Source organism: Anomalospiza imberbis, chromosome 11 (genome assembly GCF_031753505.1).
Source record: "Anomalospiza imberbis isolate Cuckoo-Finch-1a 21T00152 chromosome 11, ASM3175350v1, whole genome shotgun sequence".
Taxonomy (NCBI): domain Eukaryota; kingdom Metazoa; phylum Chordata; class Aves; order Passeriformes; family Viduidae; genus Anomalospiza; species Anomalospiza imberbis.
In genome coordinates, this window is record NC_089691.1 from 22,123,171 (window position 1) to 22,145,291 (window position 22,121).

Sequence of the window (22,121 nt, forward strand, 5' to 3'; positions counted from 1 at the left end):
CACTAACACAGAGTGTGTAAGGCAGATTACATTTGCCCAGGTAGGACGTGGTGGGGCTGAGCCCAGCAGAAGGATAATTCCCCATATTTTGATGGCCACAATTCTGTTTGCTGTCCCAGGGTAATGGCCTCATCCTCAGCTCCCTTCCCCACCTGGAATGACACCGTTGATTATTTCTGCCCAGGTGTGGGTCTGCATTGTCTCTCTTCAATAACAGGTGTTCTTTAAAGGTGATTTCTGCAATGCCAAGACCTTTTTGGATTTCAATCCCTTGCTCTCGTGTGCTCACAGTGCCAGCAGCCAATTTAACCAGCACACCCCTCCTCTGTCATGCAAGTCATTAATGAAGAAATTAATAATACTCAGTTCAAGGTAGGTCTCTCAGCAACTTGATTCATCTCCTCATTGTCAGCAGGGCTGTTTCTGGAAAGGAGTGGTCTCCCAGCAGCTCTGTCACCACAGGCCAGGGGGGTACAGAAGGCCAAAGCCAAGCTCTGAACCGTTAGTGTCCCATGGCAGGAGATGCAGCTGGGAGGGTGCAGGCCAGCAATGCTGCTTGCTGCTGCCCACACCTTGCGTGTTTTTTGCTTTTACTGAAAGTTTATTTTCTGGGAATGGATGTCTTGTGAGCTGGGATGTAAAGCAATATCCTTTCAACTTTCTGGACAGAGACTGCTAACAAGGGATGGAGTGCCAGGACAAGGGGGAAGGGCTTCAAAGTGACAGAAGGAGGTTTGGATTAGAGATTAGGAAGGAATTGTTCCCTGGGAGGGTGGGCAGGCCCTGGCACAGGGTGCCCAGAGCAGCTGGGGCTGCTCCTGGATCCCTGGCAGTGCCCAAGGCCAGGCTGGACAGGGCTTGGAGCACCTGGGACATTGGGAGGTGTCCTTGCCATGGCAGGGGAACAAGATGAGCTTTAAGGTCTCTTCCAAATCCAACCATTTATGATCCTAAAGATGTGATTCCTCTTTCCCCATCACTCCTTCTCCAGCCTTCCCCAAGAACAGTTAAAACTCTGATCTTTATTCCTTTAAGCATGCAAAGATAAAGTTCATCAGCATAACCAATTTGCAAACATCTAAATTAGCCAGGCACTCTCCCCGTTGCCTTTGTGGGAGATTATAAACTCCCCTCTTTGTTCCAGCATTATTGTGTCGACCATCTGCTCTCAGTTAGCCTTTTCATGAAGATTGAGGCAAGGAAAGCTTATTAAACACTCAACTTCCTTGGTTAATGGCTTTCCTCGCTCCTTTTTCAGTTTCCCTTTATTACTGATGCACTTATGGAATGATCTCCTGTTAATTGCCCCCCACTTTGTCCCTGACCTCTCTGCCCCCGTGGCTGCACGGCTCTGGGGAGGAAATCATCTCTGAAGGCTGTAAATGCTGTGCCTGAAATTCCTGCGCAGGAAATCCGTGGAGAATCCAGAGGCAGTTTCCAGCCTCCAGTGGCACTGGTGGGTCAGGTCTGCCACAAACAGAGCAGGGGGTGGCAGGGCCCTGACCCCACTCCCAGCTGGGATCCACAGGTGAGAGAAGGCAAAGCAAAGGAATGGAAGTTGTGGAGATTTAGAAATTCTTTCAATATGCAATTTGTTCCAATTTCATTAACTTTCTTCCCAGGTTTTCCTCTCCTGACTCACCCTGCTCTTGGTGCATCATCTACATTATTTCTTAGTTCTTTATAATTCCCTGGGGATTCCCCCTTCCTGATCCCCAGGCCACAAATAATTATTCTCCCTTCCTGATCCTTTTAAAACAGCTGCTGCAGCAAGTTTCACCTTTGGATGTGTGTGACCTCGAAGGCACAAGAAAAATCCTTCCCAATTACACTGGACAGCTTGTAAACAGATTTCCAAATGCTTCCAGCCCCGTGTGCACACCCCAGGGCTTGAAAAACGCAGCAGTCCTGCTCCCCGAGCTGTAGATCAAGAGAGGCTTCTGGGCTGGATCCGCTCGTGGCACAGCAATTGAGATAATGAGATGGGGAACATAATAACACAACAGTTCAGCCTTGCAACTTCATTTTTTCTGCTCTCCCACCAGAGACTGAGGCAATGAAGAGAGCTCTGATTTGCAAAGCTGAATAAAACAAAAGCACAGAGGAACCTGGCTGGGCGTGCCGACCTTCTTTTCAGTTTTCAAGCAACTCAAAACGGAATCTTGCTCAGAACTGGCCATGATCCTTGTTTTCTCATGCAGAGCCATTAACCTCTAACTTACTGAAGCAAGCAAACTGTTATTTGCTGGTATAAAAGCCACCTCTGGCTTTCCTCATTTTCTTCTGAGACATCTGAAAATGGGTAAGCTTTGGCAGATCCTAATAGTTCCAACCTGCACAGGTTACTGGGAGGAAATAAAAATGCACGCTGGAGGTTGCATAATGCAAAATGGCTGAAATGCAGCAGAACTTTGGAACTAAATCCTTGGGAGCTGGAAACAGGAGTGTTGCTTGCAGGGTGCTGCCTTTTTGGGGGGTGGGTTGTTGGCTTCATCCCAACCCTCAGGTAACAACGTCTGGAGGCTGCTCTGGGCAGTGCTGAGGGGAAAACATGGGGTTGTCATTACTTCCACTTAATTAAATGGAAATAATTGTCACTTGCAAGCATTTCCCTGGTGTGAGGCAGGTCCTCACTGTGTGTGATGCCTCCATGGAGTGCAGCACCTTCAGACACGGGGTGGGGTTTTGGGGCTGCCCTGTGCAGAGCTCAATCCTCATGGGTCCCTTCTGCAGCAGGGCAAGGGTGGAGTCCCCATCCCTGCAGGGGTTTAAAAGCCCTGTGGAGGTGGCACTTGGGGACAGGGGGCACTGGTGGCCTTGGTAGGGCTGGGGCAGAGTTGGACTCACTGTCTCTAAAGGTTTTTCCAGCCTGAGCCTCCTGTGGTGTCTTGTCCCTGCTCTCCAGAGCCCCGTTCCAAGGGGGAACCATCCCAGTATCCAGACTGGAGCTGTGCAGAGATGGACAGCAGGAAAGGAGCAACTGGGCACCAGAGGTAACATTTTTAGCTGCAGCTCCCACGAGAAATCTTCCCTTCCAGCTCTGCCGGGCTCCAGCCACTTGTAGCTTTTTCTTTTTTGGGGCTCTTTCTTTGTTGCTCTTCGGTGGAGGAGAAGAAATGCAAAGCTGGGTCTGGAATCCATCACTGTGAGCCAGGTGCAGGCAGAGTGCTCCTGCTCGATGCTGTGGCGATGATTTTGGATTTGCCAGACTGTCCCAGAGGGAGAGGTTTAGGTGAGAACTGCAACCAGTGCACTGCAAACTTCTGCCCAGGGGGAGCAGCATTTAGGGGGCTCTGAGAAAGAGGAATCCATGGAGAAATCGGGTGATGTTTTTTCAGCAAGTCTCGTTTTTGACAAAGAATTGAAATATTGAGCCAATTAAAATGCCAAGGACTTTTCAAAACATAGATTTAACAGAGAAAATAGGACTTCAGCAGTAGATGATGTAAGCAAATAAAAAATCCTGCTTACTGGCATTAACTAAAAGTGCTTATAAATGAGCAGGGTGTTTTTCCTTTCTTATCCGCTGCTTCTAGCAGTGACTCAATAAAAATGTAACTTCCAGCTCAGTGCTGAAGGGTTTAAGGTCTGTGTGTGGTGGTGGAGGGAGCAGCTCGGCTGTGCCGGCACCTCCTGGTATTTTCTCATCTATAAACTGGAGAGCCAAAAGACAGATGGTGGTCTAAAGGTCATCACAATAAAAGAGCAGGATTTACCGATTCCCCTCAGAGTTTATGATCCAAGGAAGATCTCTTGTTTCAATTGATAAGAGTTCCAAAAGCTGAATGAACTTTGAGGGAAGAGGAGGCGGTGCAGGGTTGGGCTTCATCCACCGCTCCCTTGGAGCTGCAGAAATCATGAACCCAGGCCTGGGGTTTTCTGCCAGAACTCAGCCAGGGTCAGAAGGAAATGGAGTTTTTCTCCTCCCCACAGTGTGGCACTGGGGATATTCGCAGGCAGTGCAGCTTCCCACCTCCAGCCTCTCAGGGCCTGGGTGTTGAGGTGACCCCAAGAGTGTAAAAGTCCTCATTTCCCAGCCCATGCAGCCAAAGAAGGAGTCTGAGTGCGCAGGGTCGGCTTCTCAAAGTTGTTTATTTTCCCTTATCTAGAACATTCTCTCTCTGCCCTGCTGAGCTCTGTCCAGCAGGTCGGCCATGGCATTCTGTCTGCCCTCAGGGCGGTGTTCACATTTTATCCCAAAAACTCCGTGTGCCATGTTTACAATAACGTGCCAATGTCTGTCATTGATGTTGGGCAGTGTGTCTGTACCTTAAACCAACAGAAAAGTGTCACCATCACAGCAAGACATGGAGAGCAAGGAGAAGGAGGAGAAGGTCAGGACACGCCCAAATTCCTCCATCTTGTACCCCTGAACGCCATTCTAAAAACCCCAAAATTCTGCTTTTTCACCCTGTGTTAATTCAACTACCACACTAATCAAACCCTTGTGGCTTGTAATTCCTCACACAGAGTTGGCAGTTTTTCCTATGGGCTAAAATGGAAGCCACAGGTGTTTTTGACTTGGTGCCACAGTCTCCAAGCCCTCGCCAGGGGCTGGAGGCAGCCAGGGCAGCCAGAGGGATGTCCTGGACTCTGACACAGCCCAGCCATGTGGAAAAGCCACCGTGGGTGCCCTGGCTGTGCCGAGACACGTCCTGTGCCAGACAAATGTTATGGAACCCTCAGAGCAGAAATGCTTCTGGGCTGTCCTTTGCCCTTCTCACCCTAGAAAAATAAAGACCTTGGAGTTATTTTAGTTAGCAAATTGGAAACTGTTGAATTGTGCTGATGCATTGCTTGAAGCAAGAGGGAAAAAATGGTTGGGAGAGTGGTTTGCTCAGAAATCAGCCGAGCTGGAGCTGCCTGTTCTCTGCAGCCACCGTGGCCACCAGCCACCCAGAGGATTTTTCCTCCTGAAGGTCAATAAAAAACTCCTCACCTTTTTTCCAATTTTTAGTTTTATGTGATATTAGAAGGGCTGAATCATGGTTTAGTTCCAAAAAATCTTATTTAACATCTTTTGACAGGCACTTAAGGCCTCCTTCCACCCCGCTACTCCAGGCCCTGGGCTTTTATCACATTTCTGCTGCCTCTGTTAAAGCCTTGTTCTCCAGGTGCAGGGGCTGCAGGAAAAGCAGAATGAGGTTTGTTTTCTTGTTTCCCTCGCTGCCAATGTTTTTACAGAGCTGTTGAACTACACTTGCTGGGTTTTACCTTGACACTTTCATTTGGAGGCAATCTAATCTGTTCTGACTGCAGATCTGAAAGTGGAAGTCCCAGTGCACGGCAGAAACAAGGCATAAATTTCATCACTCGTGACCCATTATCAGGGTTTTTTTTTAATCTGCCACTTCAGAAACCGTGTGTAGTTCCACTCCAGGTGCTTTAACAGCTCATTTTCCTTTGGCTGACACTGCTGTGTCACGGTTCATGTCTTTTCTGACATGAAGCTATCAGGTTCCTCCATTTACTCTTCCATTTTGTCCCTGCTTACAAATGAGGTTTAGAGAAGCTGAAACCTCTCTGTGGCTGAGGTCTCTCATTTGAGTAGTGTTGCCCTTTGCATTTTATAATTGCTGCTGTACAGCTTCATTGAAGGGCTGAACATCCTGTAAAATAACTTGGAAGAATTACTACTTTAGATAAATACTAGAAAGCCAAAGCTGTTTCAGTTGCATCAATGAGCCTTTTGTAGATTTATAAATGCCTGAAAAAGGAAAATATTTCAAAATTTCTCAGCATTCCTGTTTTCTCCCCAGATTGGCATCAAAGCTAGACCAGAATTTGGTCTGCCTGTGGTTTTTTTTGTGCTCCTGGTGTTTCCAGTGTGTCCCTGCCCTTCCCAGCCTCTGCTGAAGCCAGGGCAGGAACCAGGTGCCCAAAGGCCAGGCTGGCAGCTCTGCTGGTGCCTTCTCCAGGCAGCACAAGAACTGGAGGTGTCACTGTCTGCATTAATATCCCCTCATCCTTGTGTGCAGTCATCTGGTGTTTTTTACCAAACTCACATACATTTTATTTTAAAATGTGGCAGGAGCATGTTTTTCTCTCCCTGCACCCATAAATAGAGCGGGGGGGCTGGAGCTGTGCCCCCTCTCTGACTGATGCACCGTGCCACGGGCTGCGGAGGAAATGCAGCACTTTGTCACCTCGGTGGTGGCAGCGTGAGTCACCAGGGGCCAGGCTCCCCTCCACGAGGGAGGTGTTGGGCAGCCCAGCCCACGGCGACAACTGGGACCACTGGGGAAAGGCTGACGTCACTGGCAGAGCCCTGCTCCAGGAAATATTCCAACACTGCATTTTTCTGAATGTGGCCCTGTCTGTGCCAGGCGCTGGGGGAAGATGAGACAGAGTGGTGGCTGTGAATGGTCACCCCAGCTCTGCATGGACAGCACACAGCAGGGCTGAGCTGGGTCTATCAGAGCTGAGCTGGGTCTATCAGAGCTGAGCTGGGTCTATATGAGCTGAACTGGATCTATTAGAGCTGATCTGGGTCCAGCACAGCTGATCTGGATCTATCAGAGCTGACCTGGGTCCAGCACAGCTGAGCTGGGTCCAGGAGAGCTGATCTTGGTCCCATCAGAGCTGAGCTGGGTCTATCAGAGCTGACCTGGGTCCAGCACAGCTGAGCTGGGTCCCATCAGAGCTAAGCTGGGTCTATCAGAGCTGACCTGGGTCTCCCATCAGAGCTGACCCGGGTCCCTTCAGAGCTGATCTGGGTCCCATCAGGGCTGAGCTGGGTCTATCAGAGCTGACCCGGGTCCCAGCAGAGCTGAGCTGGGTCCAGCAGGGCTCAGCTGGGTCCCATCAGAGCTAAGCTGGGTCTATCAGAGCTGAGCTGGGTCCAGCAGGGCTGTCCTGGCATGAAGGTGAAATCATGTCACTATAAATGATGCCTAGAACAGACGTGGTCTCTTCTCCTGTTTCCTTTCCCTCTGCAGCTCTGTGAATAATCCCTTTGCTGGCAGTGTTTGATGATCCTGCCTGCCTGCAGCTGCTGCGCTCTCGGTGCTGGGAAGTTTTCCCTGGGAATTAGATATCACTGAGATATACAAGTGCTGCTCCAACCAGTCCTGCCTCTGACAAAGGAACAGGAATGTAATGGAGTTTTTCAGTGTTCTATTATAACTCTACCATATATTACCTATACAGTACCTACCTGGGGGTAGTATATTTATTTTATTCCCTGGCAATTTGAAATTGCCTGGGGGGAGAAGAAAAAAAAAAGCTTTGTTAAAAGCAAAAATGATAAAAAATTGTTATTTCATCCCAGAATCAACAAGTTAACCAATTTGACCTCACATTAGATATTTCATTTTAGTTGCTAAGTGATTTACTATTTTTTAACATAGCATAACATTCAGAATTAAATATGTGACATGCAGTATTTTGATGAGAAAGAAATGTTAGTTAGCCACTAAAAAATTAAGACAACTTGTGGCAACTGATGGACAGCTGTACAGGATTTGCCAGCCTGCAGTGGGGTTTTTTTCCAAAAGGAGAAGTTTTTTAACAAACTTCTCCCCAGCTCAAGGTCAGCCCAGCCACACACATATACCATGCTGAGCGTTCAGTCAGACCTGCAGAGATTTATGGGCTTAAGAGAGGAAATTTATCCTCAGTGCCTGCACTCCCTAAAATGTAGTAAATAGTAACCCCTGAGGGAGAGCTGCTGGGTGAAGCTCCAGAGGTGGAGACGTGATTTCCATCCCACCTCCACCCCCAGCCACAGCCGCTCTTTATTTCATTTGTCATCAGAACACTCCTGTGTTTCCTTGGGGCTTTTTATGATCACAGCATCCCAGAATAGTTCAGATCTTTAATCCCACCCAGTGCCACCCCTGCCGTGGCAGGGACGCATTCCCCTGTCCCAGGCTGCTCCAGCCCAGTGTCCAGCCTGGCCTTGGCACTGCCAGGGATCCAGGGGCAGCCCCAGCTGCTCTGGGCTCCTTGGCTCTCTCTCCAGGTAGATTTACTCCCTTTTTTCTCTGTTTCCAGCTGAGCCCTCTCCCCATCAGCATGCAAACAAACACGTTTGGGTCACCTCATCTGTCAGGAGAGCTGCCCCAAATGAAAACAAGCCATTTTTGTGGCTGTGAATCCTCACCCAGTGTGCCAGGGAGGGCAGCTGGGGGGGAGGGACATCCACCCCCTGAATGGGATGTTTTGACAAAGCCATCATTAAAAGTGCATCAAGTTGTGTTTCTCTCCAGCTGGGAGCTGGGACATGGTGGCATCTTTAAAAGGAATTATTTTTCAGTGCATGGGTATCTTAATCCTTTCTTTACATTTCCTTTTAGAACCACATTTATAATTTAAAGCCCACCTCTGTGTGCCTTAATCTGAGACTCTCGTTTGATTGTATTTTATATCTGTGATATAAATCTTTGCTCCTTATTTTAGCTTTGTCTGGAATGCAACCACTAAGGAACATGCTAAAGATGTCTCTGATTTTCCGTCAGGATCAGGATTTTCACAGAATTCAGTGTAAGATAATGCTTCTTCAGTCTAGTTCTCACATTTTAAGAATAAAAGTCAATGAAATGCCACTACAGATATATTTTTTTGGTGCTGTAAATTGCATTCTGATGAATCTTCACTCCTGAACCAGCCCTCCTTCAGCACTGCCAGCAAGCCTCTCTTGTTGCTTCTAGCAAGAATTGTCATGGTGATGCATTCTGTTGACCACATTTTTGAAACACAGATTGTTTCTAATTTTGTTTCTCCAGTTGACTCTGGGTACTGCACCATCTCCGTTTCAGTCGTCGCTCTCTGTTCTCTGGAGGATTTCTATCACGACAAACCATGAAAATCCACCCAGCAGGATCTGCCCTGTCCCCTTGCCGTGTGCCAGCCTGGGGAAGGCTCCGCACAGCCACGGTGTGAGGAGCAGTGGGGGGCTGCAGAGGGGCTCAGCCCGGACAAAAGGGCCCTGGGGGGACCTTGCACAGCTCCTGACAGGAGGGGACAGCCGGGGGGGTCCTGTTCTCCCGGGAAACGAGAGACAGGATGAGAGCACACGGCCTCAACATGTACCAGAGTGCTTCAGGCTGGACAGCAGGAGGAACTCCTCCATGGAAAGGGTGCTCGGGCCCTGGCGCTGCCCAGGGAGGGCTGGAGTGCCCGTCCCTGCAGGTGGCACTGGAGGTGGCACTCGGGGCTCGGGCCCAGCTGGGACTCGCTGCGCTGGGAGGGCTGTGGCAGCCTCAGTGACCCTGGCATTGCCGAGGGTCCCTGCGAGCTTGCCTTGCCGGAGGGTGACTCTGCAGCTACAGAAGATGTGCTTGAGGTGCTGAGCTGCTCTCTGAATGCAGGAGAAGGGCGCAGGGCAGGCCGTGCAGGGCTCCTCGGCCTGCTGTGCCTCCGTGGCAGAGGCCGGGCCGTGCCCCGAGGAGCTCTCAGCCCTCAGAGAGCCTGGCAAGCTTTAAGCGAGCTGAGAGCTCCACGAAGAAATTAAATTTGGCAGTGAAAGTGCAGTACTTAGGTTCCTCTCAAGTAGTCTTGAGATATAAAAGCGTTTCTGTGGGAGTTCTTGGCTGAGTGTGAGGGCTGGGAGAGGAGTCCAGCAGCCTGTGGAGTGCTGCTGCTTGATTTGTGGCATCGTGGCGTCAACAGCTCCAAGAGGAAGGGCTGGCCTGAATTTGAGTGTGGGGATTTCTTGTGCACCCATGCAAGGGCAGAGCTTCTCCTGAGGGGCTGCTCTGGGGCTGGGAAGGGAGCCCGGAGCTGCCCACAGAGCCCTGAACGCAGAGGCAAAGCGGGTGCTGAATCAGCAGCACTTCTGTCGGTGCTCCTGCCTTCCTCCTGCACAGCCCTGGCTCAGCCCCAGAGCGCGGGCATGGAGCATCCCCCATCCTGTCCTGGTGCCTGGGACTGATGGGCACCGTGCCCTGCAACCTGGAGTGGGCTGGGCGGGGAGGGACCTCAGAGAGCCATTCACTGCACCCCTGCCGCGGGCAGGGACAGCACAGCAGCTCTTCAAGGAATGGGGAAATCAGAGCCTGCAGGAATGGGGAAATTCAAATCCTGCAGGAATGGGGAAATCAGATCCTGCAGGAATGAGTAAATCAGAGCCTGCGGGAATGGAGAAATTCAGATCCTCCAGGAATGGGGAAATTCAAATCCTCCAGGAATGGGGAAATTCAAATCCTGCAGGAATGGGGAAACCAGTTCCTCCAGGAATGGAGAAATTCAGATCCTCCAGAAATGAGGAAATCAGATCCTCCAGGAATGGGGAAATCAGATCCTCCAGGAATGGGTAAATCAGAGCCTGCAGGAATGGAGAAATTCAGATCCTCCAGGAATGGGTAAATCAGAGCCTGCAGGAATGGAGAAATTCAGATCCTCCAGGAATGGGTAAATCAGAGCCTGCAGGAATGGAGAAATCAGAGCCTGCAGGAATGGGGAAATTCAAATCCTGCAGGAATGGGGAAACCAGATCCTCCAGGAATGGAGAAATTCAGATCCTCCAGAAATGGGGAAATCAGATCCTCCAGGAATGGAGAAATTCAGGAATGGATAAATCAGATCCTTCAGGAATAGGAAAATCAGATCCTGAAGGAATGGGGAAATAAAATCCTGCAGGAATGGATAAATCAGATCTTGCAGGAATGGGTAATTCAGATCCTCCAGGAATGGATAAATCAGATCCTCCAGGAATGGGGGAATCAGACCCAGGCTCCAGGAGAGAGCTGCTGCAGCCCCCTGGGCATGGGAGCAGGGAGCAAGGTGAAATTTGGGCAGTTCCCCACGGGCCCTGAAATGCTTCTCACAGCCACGTGGCTGCTGAAGGGATGTGATGTGTCCAGCCATGGACAGGGAAACACCTGGGACAGCATTTGTGGGTGTTGCTGAGAAAAAAGGCTTTATTTCTGCATAGGGAATGTTATTTCTGCTCTCCCTTATCTCCATAGGCAAAGCTGTCTGAGTTTTTCAAATAATAAACCCAAGCATGTTTTGCATATTATATTCCCAAGAATATTATGTTTTCTTCTGTTGTTCAAGGAATAACAAATTGAATTTGAGGAATGCTGTTGGTTTTGGCACAGTTTCAGAGAGAACATTCCAAAGGAAAGGAAATCCTTCAAGGAGAAGTGGAGGAGGATGGAAGCTGTTGGGTCCTTTCCCATTTCCACATGCAGAGTGTCCTTGCTCAGGGATCTGCAGGGGACAAACCCCAGCGAGCTGGGAAGGCTGAGCTCCACTTGCATGATAGGTAATGCCAGGCTGTGTGCAAACATGAATATTTTCTATAGAAACAGAAAATTTGATGGGAAATCTAAGAACATGTGGGAGCAAATGCTTGAAAGATGTCTCAGCTCCTCCCAAGGCTGAATAACAAACATGGAACACGAGGAACAAGGTCCCAGGATATGGAGGCAAATGGGTTTGTTTTCAACAAAAATCTTGATTTATAAGAAGTGGCAATTCCTTATAGTTTACACAAATGTCACCAAATTGGTTTTTTGTTTAAGTTATGAGGACATTTTGGCATCAGGTTGACAGAAATTTAAATGATTCCATCATTAGTGCACAGCCTTGTTTGTCAGCAAAGAGAAATCTGAAGGAGCTCCGTGTCCCCTGAACTCCTAGAGTGATGACACAAAATCCTGTGATTTTATTGCAGGAACAATAAATTGCAGGATTCACCTCGATGGAAATCTATGGATTCTGTGGCTGCAGTCCCTGTTTTCTCCATCCCAGGGACTGCTGTGCCTTTATGCCCCTGTTCTAGAGGAGCAATAAAAATTCCCAAAGCTCCCGAGGTACCAGCAGCATTGGTGCTCTTCTAGATAAATACTGCCATTAGGTAATGCTTGAAAACCTGGTTTGGGAACATTTGTTGTGATTAAAATAATTCTGTAGGACATTTTTTTCTGTATGGCACTGGTCAAGTCATGGAGGTGGGACCTTTTTTTGCAAGAATGACTTTTCAATTGAAAATATTGAAATATATGAGCAGTGCAATTATGGTTGTAGTTTTCCACACCTGGTTTTTGCTCTGATCTCACATTCTGTCCTTAGTAAAGGGCTTAACATATTTTATTTTCTTTTTAAATTGATTTTTTTTTTGTGTGAAAAAGCATCTTAAATGCATACCAGGGTATGGTATGGGGTGTGAGACCTCTGCTGCTGAATGTGCCCACCCACACCCCCAAATCCCCAGCTTGGTTTCAGTTCCATTCTTCATTCGGTGCCAGAGTACATTTGGATTTATGTGAGACCCTGGAAAAAATGGGTTTATAGTGAGCACAAACAGAAACTCGCCTGGAACTGATCCTTTCACCCAGAGCAGTCAAATCTTGTCCCAATCGTTGCCTGTTTTCACACCTTCCTCAGCTCAGAATTGAGGGAACCAATCTAAGCAACCCCAGATTGCCTCAGAACAAATGGCTTTTCTTGTTTCCAGGTCCTCTAAACTCCATTCCTGGAGCTGTTTTTAATTTAGTTTGAAGCTGTTTTCCAAAAAGAAGAGATGTTTTAGGAAATTCCTGTATTGACAAAGGAAGATTTTCACAAAGTTGGGTTTCACATCTGGACTGGATTTTATTGGGTGACCACTGTTTTTCCTAGAAAACATCCCTACCTTTTGCCTGGACTTGTTTCCTGGTTTGGATTTTCTCACCTGTTGAGAAAGGACTGGTTGAAAAAATGTCAGTATTTTAATTGTTAAAAGAGACATATCTGAGGTTTGTTGGGAGGCATTCAGCACTTGCTGGGACATTTTTTATCTGCTGAATGTTTCTACTGCTCTGTAAAGAAATTCCTGTTGGAGAGGTAACTCTGCAGAAGTGTGAGGAGCTAATTCACACGGTGATAAAATAGTTATGGAAATGAGATGGGGAGGGCTCATTTATCTGAAAGATTACTCAGGAATAGCATCAATCACCAGTATTGGATAATGAAACCCTACTGGAAAGGAAAGCTGTGGCCCCTCATATCTGAGCACAGAGAAGGGGATTTACCAGCTTCCTGGGGGGATTTTATATCTGCAATAAATAGATGGCACCAATATTATTTTGCTGTTAGCTTTGCCTTCGTGCAGCATGGGCAAATGATTGGGTTTGCTGGCAAAGCTCAGTGCTCTGGAAAGGTCAGGACGACAACCAAAAAAAACCCCAGAAATGTTGCACTTAATTAAAAATAATATAAAGAGAAGTACTATTTTAAGATTGAACATAATATGTGTAACATGCAGGAAGTAAATTAGGAACTCTGAGACATAAATAGCACAGAATCCCAGAATGGTTTGGGTGGGAAGGGACCTTAAAGATCCTCAGCTGTGCACTTGCACACCTGGCTGAGCAGCGATTGCAGGGGAAGGGCTGGAGCCTGCCTGGGCTAGCTTTAGCCCATCCATCTTTGCCTGCAAACCAAAGCAAAACTGCTTCACTCACTGCATGCCAAGGACAGGAGTCCTGAGCTGCACGTGGGACCAGCACAGCTTTTCTTTGGGATGGGGAGAGGCTCCAGCTGAGGGGCTGTGCTGCCTCCATCCCTCTGGGGCACTGGAATAGATCCTCTGGGAGGGAAAGGCCAGAGCTGTGGGCACAGGGAGATCCTGCCTGGGGCTGCGGAGCCTGGACACCACAAAACTCAGTGGAACACCCCTCCTCCTCAAACTGTGCAAAAAACAGTCGTGGGGAGAATTAGATGGGCTATGGGGCAGGAATTGTTCCCTGTGAGGGTGGGCAGGCTCTGGCACAGGTGCCCAGAGCAGCTGGGGCTGCCCCTGGATCCCTGGCAGTGCCCAAGGCCAGGCTGGACATTGGGCTGGGAGCACCTGGGACAGTGGGAGGTGTCCCTGCCATGGCAGGGGTGGAATGGGATTTAAAGCCCCTTCCCACCCAAACCATTCTGGGATTCTGAGGTCTTTGTCCATCAGGTACATAAACATCAAGGGATGGGCAATAAATCCCACCAGAGCTGTAAAGAATGATGGGATGTGCAGGACAGCCCCAGCTGAGGCACATGGGCTTTATGCAGTCACTCATTACACATCTGCCCCAGAGCAGCTCTGCAACACATCCTTCCTCCAGACTGACACACGAGATTAGCTCAGATTGCCTCTGTCTATTACTTGTAAGCAAAAAAACACCCTTTGATTTCATATTGTAACAGCAAAATAATTGGCTTAATTAGTTAAACCTTCCCAGCTGTAGAGAGAAGGAGATGTGTGATTTTTCATTCCCCGCCACGCCGTGCTCTCAGGACAGTCTGGGCACTGAGGAGAGGCTCCTCAGAGCTTGTTCTTTGATTTGAATGCACAGCTCTCTGCTCACGTCACCCAGAAGCCAGGCTCCATGGCAGGAGCTGCGCTGGCTCACATCCCCTCTGCAGAAAACAAGGCAGATGATCTAAATTGGAGGTAATAGGTAGGAATGTGGGATGCAAGAAGATTGCAGATGCACCCTGAACCTGCAAGATGAATGAGTTTGTGCATCTGCAAAATCCTGCCTGGCAGAGCTGCTAAAGCCACAGGCAATTACAAGCACAGGTACTCGACCTTTAGGACCCCCTATTAGGTTGTAGCATGGCCAACAACCATGGGGCTTTTAACCCCAAGAGGGTTAAAAATGTTTATTTGTAGGATGGGGGAATCTTGACCTGAGATCTGAGAGCCTTTTCCTGGCAGGCCTGTGAGCCTTTTCCTTCCTCCACTCTGCACAGAATCAGAATCCTTGCTGAAGATGTTAAGTCATAGGCAGCCATGCCTTCTTCCTCAGTCCCTTCTTTTAAAGGTGGGTAAAGTTTAAATACTAAGCTTTTATCTTGCAAAAATTCAGACTTTTTCTCTTTTTTTTAGGGCAGGGGAATCCCAGAATGTAGGCGACCATCAAGCAAACCAAGGCAGGGTCCTGCTTAAAACCCAAATCCCCCAGGTGCCCCTGCCTAGCCCGGGCTCTGGTGCCTCCTGCTCTGCCTGGGAGCCTCTCGTGTGCTGTGTGAGGGGGGAATTCTCCCTCTCACGTTTCTGCAGGCAGCCCTCACTGACACCTGCCTGCTTCAGCCCCGTTATTTATGGCCAGCCAAGCACAGCAACGCCGGCACGCCGCTCCCGCTGGCGTGCAAACACAGATGAGGTAAGAAAAGCCATAAAAGCTTCTGAGGCCTCCTAATTTCTCCCCTTTGAATCATCTGTCATAAAACCTCGCCGGAGATGGGATGTGCTCACTCAGAGGTAGAGCTAATGTGCTCTTTGATGCTGCTGTTTGCGAAATCTCTGACTTATTAGCAATAAATCGGGGGCTGTGCTTGGCCTGGAGGAAAGGAGATTTTTGCCAGCCTGTGCATTGTAGGTGGCACTTGATAAACGCAGTCCTCAGCTTTGGGAAATGCAGGAACGCTCTGGAAGCGTTTGGGTGCTGAGCTTGAGGAGAGGAATCCCCAAAACTCGGATTTTGGGAGACAGAGTCTATCAAAACAAAGTGAGGAACGCGCTGCTGGCGTGCAGCTCCTGCCAAGTATAAGCTGAAACCAAACTGGCAGAAACACCAGGGACAATTTTTTTCCCAAAAAAGCTCCACTCTTTGGGTGTAAAAACCTAGAAAATGTGTTTTTCTTGCTGTTTCTGCTGCCGGGACCTCCCAGGCTGCTCCTAAATGTGTGACACTTTTGCAGCTGTGGGCCAGGTGTGATCCCGAGCTCACCTGTGGCTGTGCAGGGCAAACAGGGCCACAGGATTTCCTCCCACACAAATCCCTCTGGCCTTTGCTGTTCCTGAGCTTTCCCCAGCAGGATTTAACAACTGTGCAACATCCCTGGAGCTACAGGGATTGGATCCTACATGGGGGGAAGTCTTTTGGGGAGGGATGGAAGGGCCTGGCATCCCAGCGGTCTGAGACAGCTCAGGACAAGGAAGTGAAGGACTTTCCTCACTTTGTGCCATCCAGGCAGACTTTGGCAGCTCTCAGCATCCCCTCAGAGCAGGGCAGGGTGAGAGGGTGTCCTGCCCCAGCAGTGGATGTTTGTCCTTGTGCAAAATCCGGGAGATTTAACACTACAACATCGTGCCTGACATTAAAGAGACACTCATGCTACACTAACTGTGTCCTTGGAGGTCTCATCTGGGAATAAAAAGTTAACATTGGCTGATAAATAATGATTCATTCTCAAAAAAAAAAAAAAACCCAAACATATCGTACTTTCCTTAATTAAGCTCTTGGAATGTTTGGTTAATATCTGACTCCATGGTCTGATCCATCGCCAATTTATCCTTTCTTGTCTAGCTAGTTTTAATAACTGCAACACTCTCAGACGTTGTTTTGTTTAGGTAATAGAGAACAATTCAGCCTAAAGAAAATTAATTTTCCTGTTTCACATGGTTTTGGGTTTCTTTTCTTTCCTTTTTTTGTTTCTTGTAGTTTTTTAAATGAATTCTAGAAAATAGCAATGAAAATATGGGAGGGAAGTCTGAAGTAAACATTGATTTTTACAGTGCAATAATTTATGGTACCAACTTAATAGGTGGTGTGACACGAGCAGCTCACCCCCCATTTATCATGCATTGATAGTTTGATTCCAGAACTTTTAACACCACTGCTCGCTGTGGCATAATGAAGGACCTGCCAACATTCCCATTAGAACCATGAGATTTTAGGAGTTCTGCTTCAGCTATAAATATCAGTATTTGGAATCTATGAATTGTTCTGCAGAGTAACAACCTCGGAATGACGTGTTCCAGCAACTACAAAGAAATAAAACCTTGACATTTTTGAACTTCAGGAGGACATCTCCCTCTTTCCAGAAGAAAAGGCTCAGGGATGCTTCTGATTATGTCCACCACCAAAAGTTTACCAACTCGGAGACAGCTCCTGAGCTCAGATAAATCACTTTAATTCCAAGATGACAAGGAGGAGACAGCAATTTCCATTAAGAGGTTCTGATGAGGGCTGTCTGGAGTGGAGCTGGCTGGGCTCCAGGTGGATCCCACCCTCCAGGAGCTCGGCAGGGGCTCTGGCAGGGCAGGGAAGGGGCAGAAAGAGCAGCTGACTCCAGCTCTGCTCTGCACAGCCCAGCTCAAGGACTCCCCAGACCATTCTGGTCAGCGAGGTCACACGGGAGCCTGGTGGCTGCCAGTCCAGCTGCAGATGTCCAGCACAGTTGTTTCTGCCTGCCACATCCCGTCCTGGTGCTGCGGGAATGCTGTGGGGCAGCAGAGCCCCCTGGCCCTGCCCGTGCTGAGCCTGGCAGCCTGGCTGGCGCCCCCAGCCCTGCTCCAGAGGCTCTGGGTCATGGCCAGGTGCTCCACTCCTGCTCTTCCCAGGGAAATCCCCTCCAGGTGAGGCGGGTGTCAATTCCAAACACGTGCCTGGCTTGGAGCCCGAGGGCTGGGAATGTGGAGTGCTTCCCCTTCTGCAGGGTCTCACTGGGACAGAGAATCCTGTGAGTTCAGTGCCCATTTGTCAGGGAAGCAGGGAATTGCTAAGGCTGGAAAAGGCCTCTGAGACCAAACCCAGCTGTTGATCATCGATCGAGGGCAGCTGTGGCCATCCTGGTGCCTGTGGGTTCTGGTGGGGAAGTGTGAGGAGATGGGGGGGATGTTCTCACCAGATGTTTTCCCATTAAAACAGTTTGTTTCCATGGAAATTCCTATGGGAGAAGATCCACTCGTGCCCCAGGTCCCTCCCAAGGTGAGGCTGTGTCACTATTGGACACAAAATGAGTACACAGAAGCTTGGTAAGTTTAAAGGAGAAAAAAGAGAGAGTTTTATTTGAACATCTGGTATTTATAGAATTCCAAAGGAGACCGTGGATTGGAGGATGGAATTGCCACCTCTCCAACCACACTGGTCAAACCAACAGTCCATCAATTCTCTCCCCCCACAAAGAAGAATGAAAAACAATCGTTATTTACATGAACAGTGTGAGAAACTCCAGTAGAAATATGTAAACATTATCAGAAGGCTGAAGGAGTTTTATTATAACTTTAAAACTTTCAAAAGAACTATAAAATAAAACTTAACACTTTTAAAAATCAGGGCAACAAGGCTGTGCTGCTTCCCTGGCTCTTCATATTGCGGCTGTGGCACAAACACTCCCAGCAGAGAGGGGACATTCCTGGAAATCCACACTGCTTCGGAGGGAAGGCTGTACCTGAAAGGTTTTTCAGCTCCTCAGTCTGGAACCCATGTCCTCCCATCCATTCCTTCTGGAAAATCCAGAAATTCCTCTCACGACTGAGGGCTCAAACAGCTCCACCTTCCAGGTTTGTTGGTGCAGGAACTCCTAAAAAAAAACCCAGATACATGGAAAACAGAATTTGTGGGTAATGGGATAACAATGAAAAATAAGTGAAAAAAGAAGTGAACTGGGGAGCTAAATTCTATTTATATCCCAGTGTCTAAAGAACTGTAATCAAAAGGGTGTGTGATTATGTTTGTCTTAGCTTGGGTTGTAGGGATTTGATGTACATGCTATAAGCCATTAAATAATTTTGTTGGGGCATATGATCTCCATGTTGGTACTTTCTTACCACAGATCACTTGGAAACAGGAAAGGAACCTATGGAATTGGAAAACAATTTACAGTTTGTTGTTTTTTTCAGTAACTAGCTCATTTTAAACCCCATTTTTAGCAAGAAATAATGACTTACTTTATTTAGAGACTATTTAAAATGCTCTTGAGGTATCTACTGAATATCTTCACATCACAGATAAATCAGGAGCAGACTCAAAATTAGCCCTGCACTGTTCTATATTACAATATGTTCTATATTACAGTTACATTATCCAGCCCTTGTACAATGCACCTCAGAGATGGGAGAAGAGACAGGGTCTGTTCTCGAAGCTTTTTCTAACATCTGATCGTCCTCAGGCCTGAAAAGCTGCCAGGTTTGTCCCTGAGGCACAGAGCTGGGTGTTTGTGTGGGGAGGGTGTGAGCAGCCTCGAGGTGCTGGGCTTGGTGCTGTTTTCTGGGGTGGTGCTCTCAGTGCACTTGTTTTACATCCAAAAGTGGCCAGCACAGAGGTGGATGCTCATCTGAAGGGTAAGGTAATTAAACTGGCCTAATTCCTGTCCAAAACAATCAGGATTAAACCTGCACTATTCCAAGATGGAAAACTGGGCATCAGGGTCTGGGGGTCAGAGCTGCTCCGGGGGATGCTCCTGTGACCTGGGGCTGGTGCAGGGACAGGATTTGCTCTGTGATGCCAGAACCATTGAGCTGCTTCCTTCGTTAATTAAAATATGCATCATTAACAGTTAACTTCGTGCCTTCCCAGACTTGGCAGGTCCTTACTGGGATGGATGAGGTCCTTACTGGGATGAACAGGAGCTTTCCATCAAATCCAGCCTCTGCTTCAGCTGTCTCTGGTCCCCTTTTCCTGCCCGTGATCCCTCATCTCCTGCGGGCTCTGGTGAGATTCCTCAGCCCAAAGGAGCCCACAGCCTTTAGGGTGGCAGGAACTTTCCAGGGCGTGTTTTCTCCCTTCCCCATTAGCACAGTGATGGGCATCCACTGAACTCTCCCCGGGGCAGTGCTTGTCAGAGCCGGGCTTTGCTTCCCGAGCAGTTGGGTTTCCAGCTGGAAGGAGGCAGCTCCTGCCTGTGAGCAGGTCTGCAGGGTTCACTCCAGCCGGCTGACTCGGGCAGGGATTCTCGAGCCTCCTTGTGTTTGCTGCTGGAGAACATCGGCAGTGAGATGCCGAACACGGAGGGAGAGCAGCCGGGCTGCCCCCGGCACACAGCAGCCCCTCCTGCCGGCATTAACCCCAGCACCGGCAATAATTCCTCTCCTTTGGCCTTGGACCTTGTTGTTCAGGAAAACATATATTAATAATAAAGGAGCATTTGGAGTGATTTTGTTAGAAATCCATCAGACTGTCAGACAGTCTGGTGGCATCAATATTTCCCTATTAAGCCCTCTACACCCATTATGGTTTCTGCTTTTCCTCTTTTTTTTCTCGAAGTTAGTTTCCAGGCAACCAGTAAGAACTGAATTGCATTAAGCTATTAATTCAGCCTTGCACGCCAGCTCCAGCTTCTGCAGCCCAGCTCTGCCTCTGCTGTGCAAGGTTTCCTCCTAAAACCCCTTGTATTGGTTTAATCCCCAGCGGCGCCCAGCCCAGAGAACTGGTGTGGAAATGGCAGGGTCTGGGTTGGGGTTTGGTCCTTGTTTGGGTTTCAGTCTGGCTGCTGGGGATTGGTTTCGAGCAGAGCTCTGAGGAAGGTTGGTGTTGGTCACCAGAAAATGCACAGTGATCCCCTGGCTTGTTCTTTGTCCTCACGTCAGAGATGGCCCCAGTAAGGTCTGCATTAAGAAGATCTTTGGTGATTTGAGGGTGGTGGGATTGGTGATTTGAGAGTGGGCAGGCCCTGGCACAGCTGTGGCTGCCCCTGGATCCCTGGCAGTGCCCAAGGCCAGGTTGGACAGAACTGGAGCAGCCTGGGACAGTGGAAGGTGTCCCTTCCATGGCAGGGTGGGAAGGGATGAGCAGAAGCAGAGTCTCATTACTGTAATTTGTAGTTTGAAAACAGGCAGATGTTATGTCAGAGATCCCTTCCTTTCAGGGGAACACATGGATTTAAGAACGTGACTTATTAATGAATCCTTGTATGGGCAGTGCCTGTGCATCAATAATGGAACAGTGAAGAAGCAGCAGTAATGAGATGGAACCACCCCGAGCATGACATGAAAATCTTTGCAGAAGCTAAAAAGGAGTAATTTGCGTGTTGTGCTGCAGAGTTAATGAATGTAGTGCTGGAGAAAGGAACTGCACTGGCAGCTTGGGAATGAACTTCCCTGCTTGTTCCCTGCAGCAGGACAGGGAGGCTGAGCCTGTCAGTTTTCCTTCCAGGCTCAGCTGAGAGGAAGCTGTAGAAGTGGGATAGAGATCTGTGCTGAAATCGCAGCTGTGGCTGATAATTACAATTATGAGATGTGAAATCCAGCCTGGCCTGAGCTGTGCTGTGCCTCAGTAGTCAGAAAGGTCACTCACCATTCCCCAAGCTGTGTTAGAATTTGCAATATATTGTATATACACAATGTATATATTATTTTGTTCTATTTTTGAGAAAGGTTCTTCCCCCAGAGGGTGCTGGCACTGCCCAGGCTCCCCAGGAATGGGCACAGCCCCAGAGCTCCAGAGCCTTTGGACAGCGCTCCAGGGATCCCAGGGTGGGATTTGGGGTGTCTGTGCAGGGCCAGGGGCTGGGCTGGGGGATCCTGGTGGGTCCCTTCCATCCCAAGACATTCCATGATATTCACTAAGTCACCTCAGAGATCTCTTCCATGCAGGCACTTGGATGAGCTTTGTCTCAGGCTTTGAACTGCAGTCAGCAAGTTGTGGAAGTCATTGGAGAAGCTCTGCTGGGGATTTTTGGTGAGGCTACAATCAGAAAAATCAATCTCCAGTAAAAGAATTTGTCTTTATCCACTGCCAAAAAACCAACACAAAATTATAATGAATAAATGCAATACTCAAAAAATCTGAAAGTGAAACACCAAAATAAAGCCATTTCAGATCAAGCTGCCATGGCTTTTGTAGAATAGTTGACTTGGGATAGAATTTTCAAAAGTGATTTTTAAAAAGTATTAAGAAAATAAATGACAGTTTTGAGCTCTTTCCAATTTCTGTCATTACAGATCTATGACATAAGTCTGAATCACAGAGGTGACAAATTCCAGGCCCCAAACGGAGACCGTATCTTCATCAAACTTCACTGGAGAAACAAAATTAATAAAGGTCTGCTGATTATCAGCAGAGCATATCATAAATGCTCTTCTCTGCAGCAGCCGTAAGAACCTGGATGGGTAAGAAGGGGTTTCATGCCACACTGGTTGCTCAGATTTCTTGGGACAATTACAATATATCTGGGACAGGGAGGTGTGCAGTCCTCAGGGGCTGTGGTTCTGGCAGCAGATCCAGAACACCCCCATGGTCAAGATGCTGAATCTAATCACGTTCTCCATTTCTGGGCCATATTTTATTAAACATTTTCATCATTTTGAACTGTGCATTCATACCTCCCCAGATTTATATCTGTAATTAGGGGATCGTTATTTACCAGCTGGTAAAAAGACACCTTTCAGCAACATAATTCAAATGTCAGGAGTTACTGCCAGTTCCAGATTAATAGTACACTTATTTCTTTGGCTACAGGTTAGGAACGTGGCTGCTGTC

The 22,121-nt window shown here is 48.2% G+C and overlaps 1 long non-coding RNA gene across 2 annotated transcripts; it reads left to right on the forward strand.

The window, feature by feature from the left end:
- The first annotated feature begins 234 nt into the window (after positions 1 to 234).
- LOC137480895 (uncharacterized) lies at positions 235 to 16,781 on the forward strand. Of its 2 annotated transcripts, none has more exons than XR_011003165.1 (3): positions 235 to 372; positions 2,046 to 2,302; positions 16,653 to 16,781. It is a non-coding gene; the product is annotated as an uncharacterized lncRNA (long non-coding RNA). The 2 variants fall into 2 exon arrangements; XR_011003166.1 differs by lacking the exon at positions 16,653 to 16,781 and adding an exon at positions 8,401 to 8,798.
- Positions 16,782 to 22,121: the final 5,340 nt, after the last annotated feature.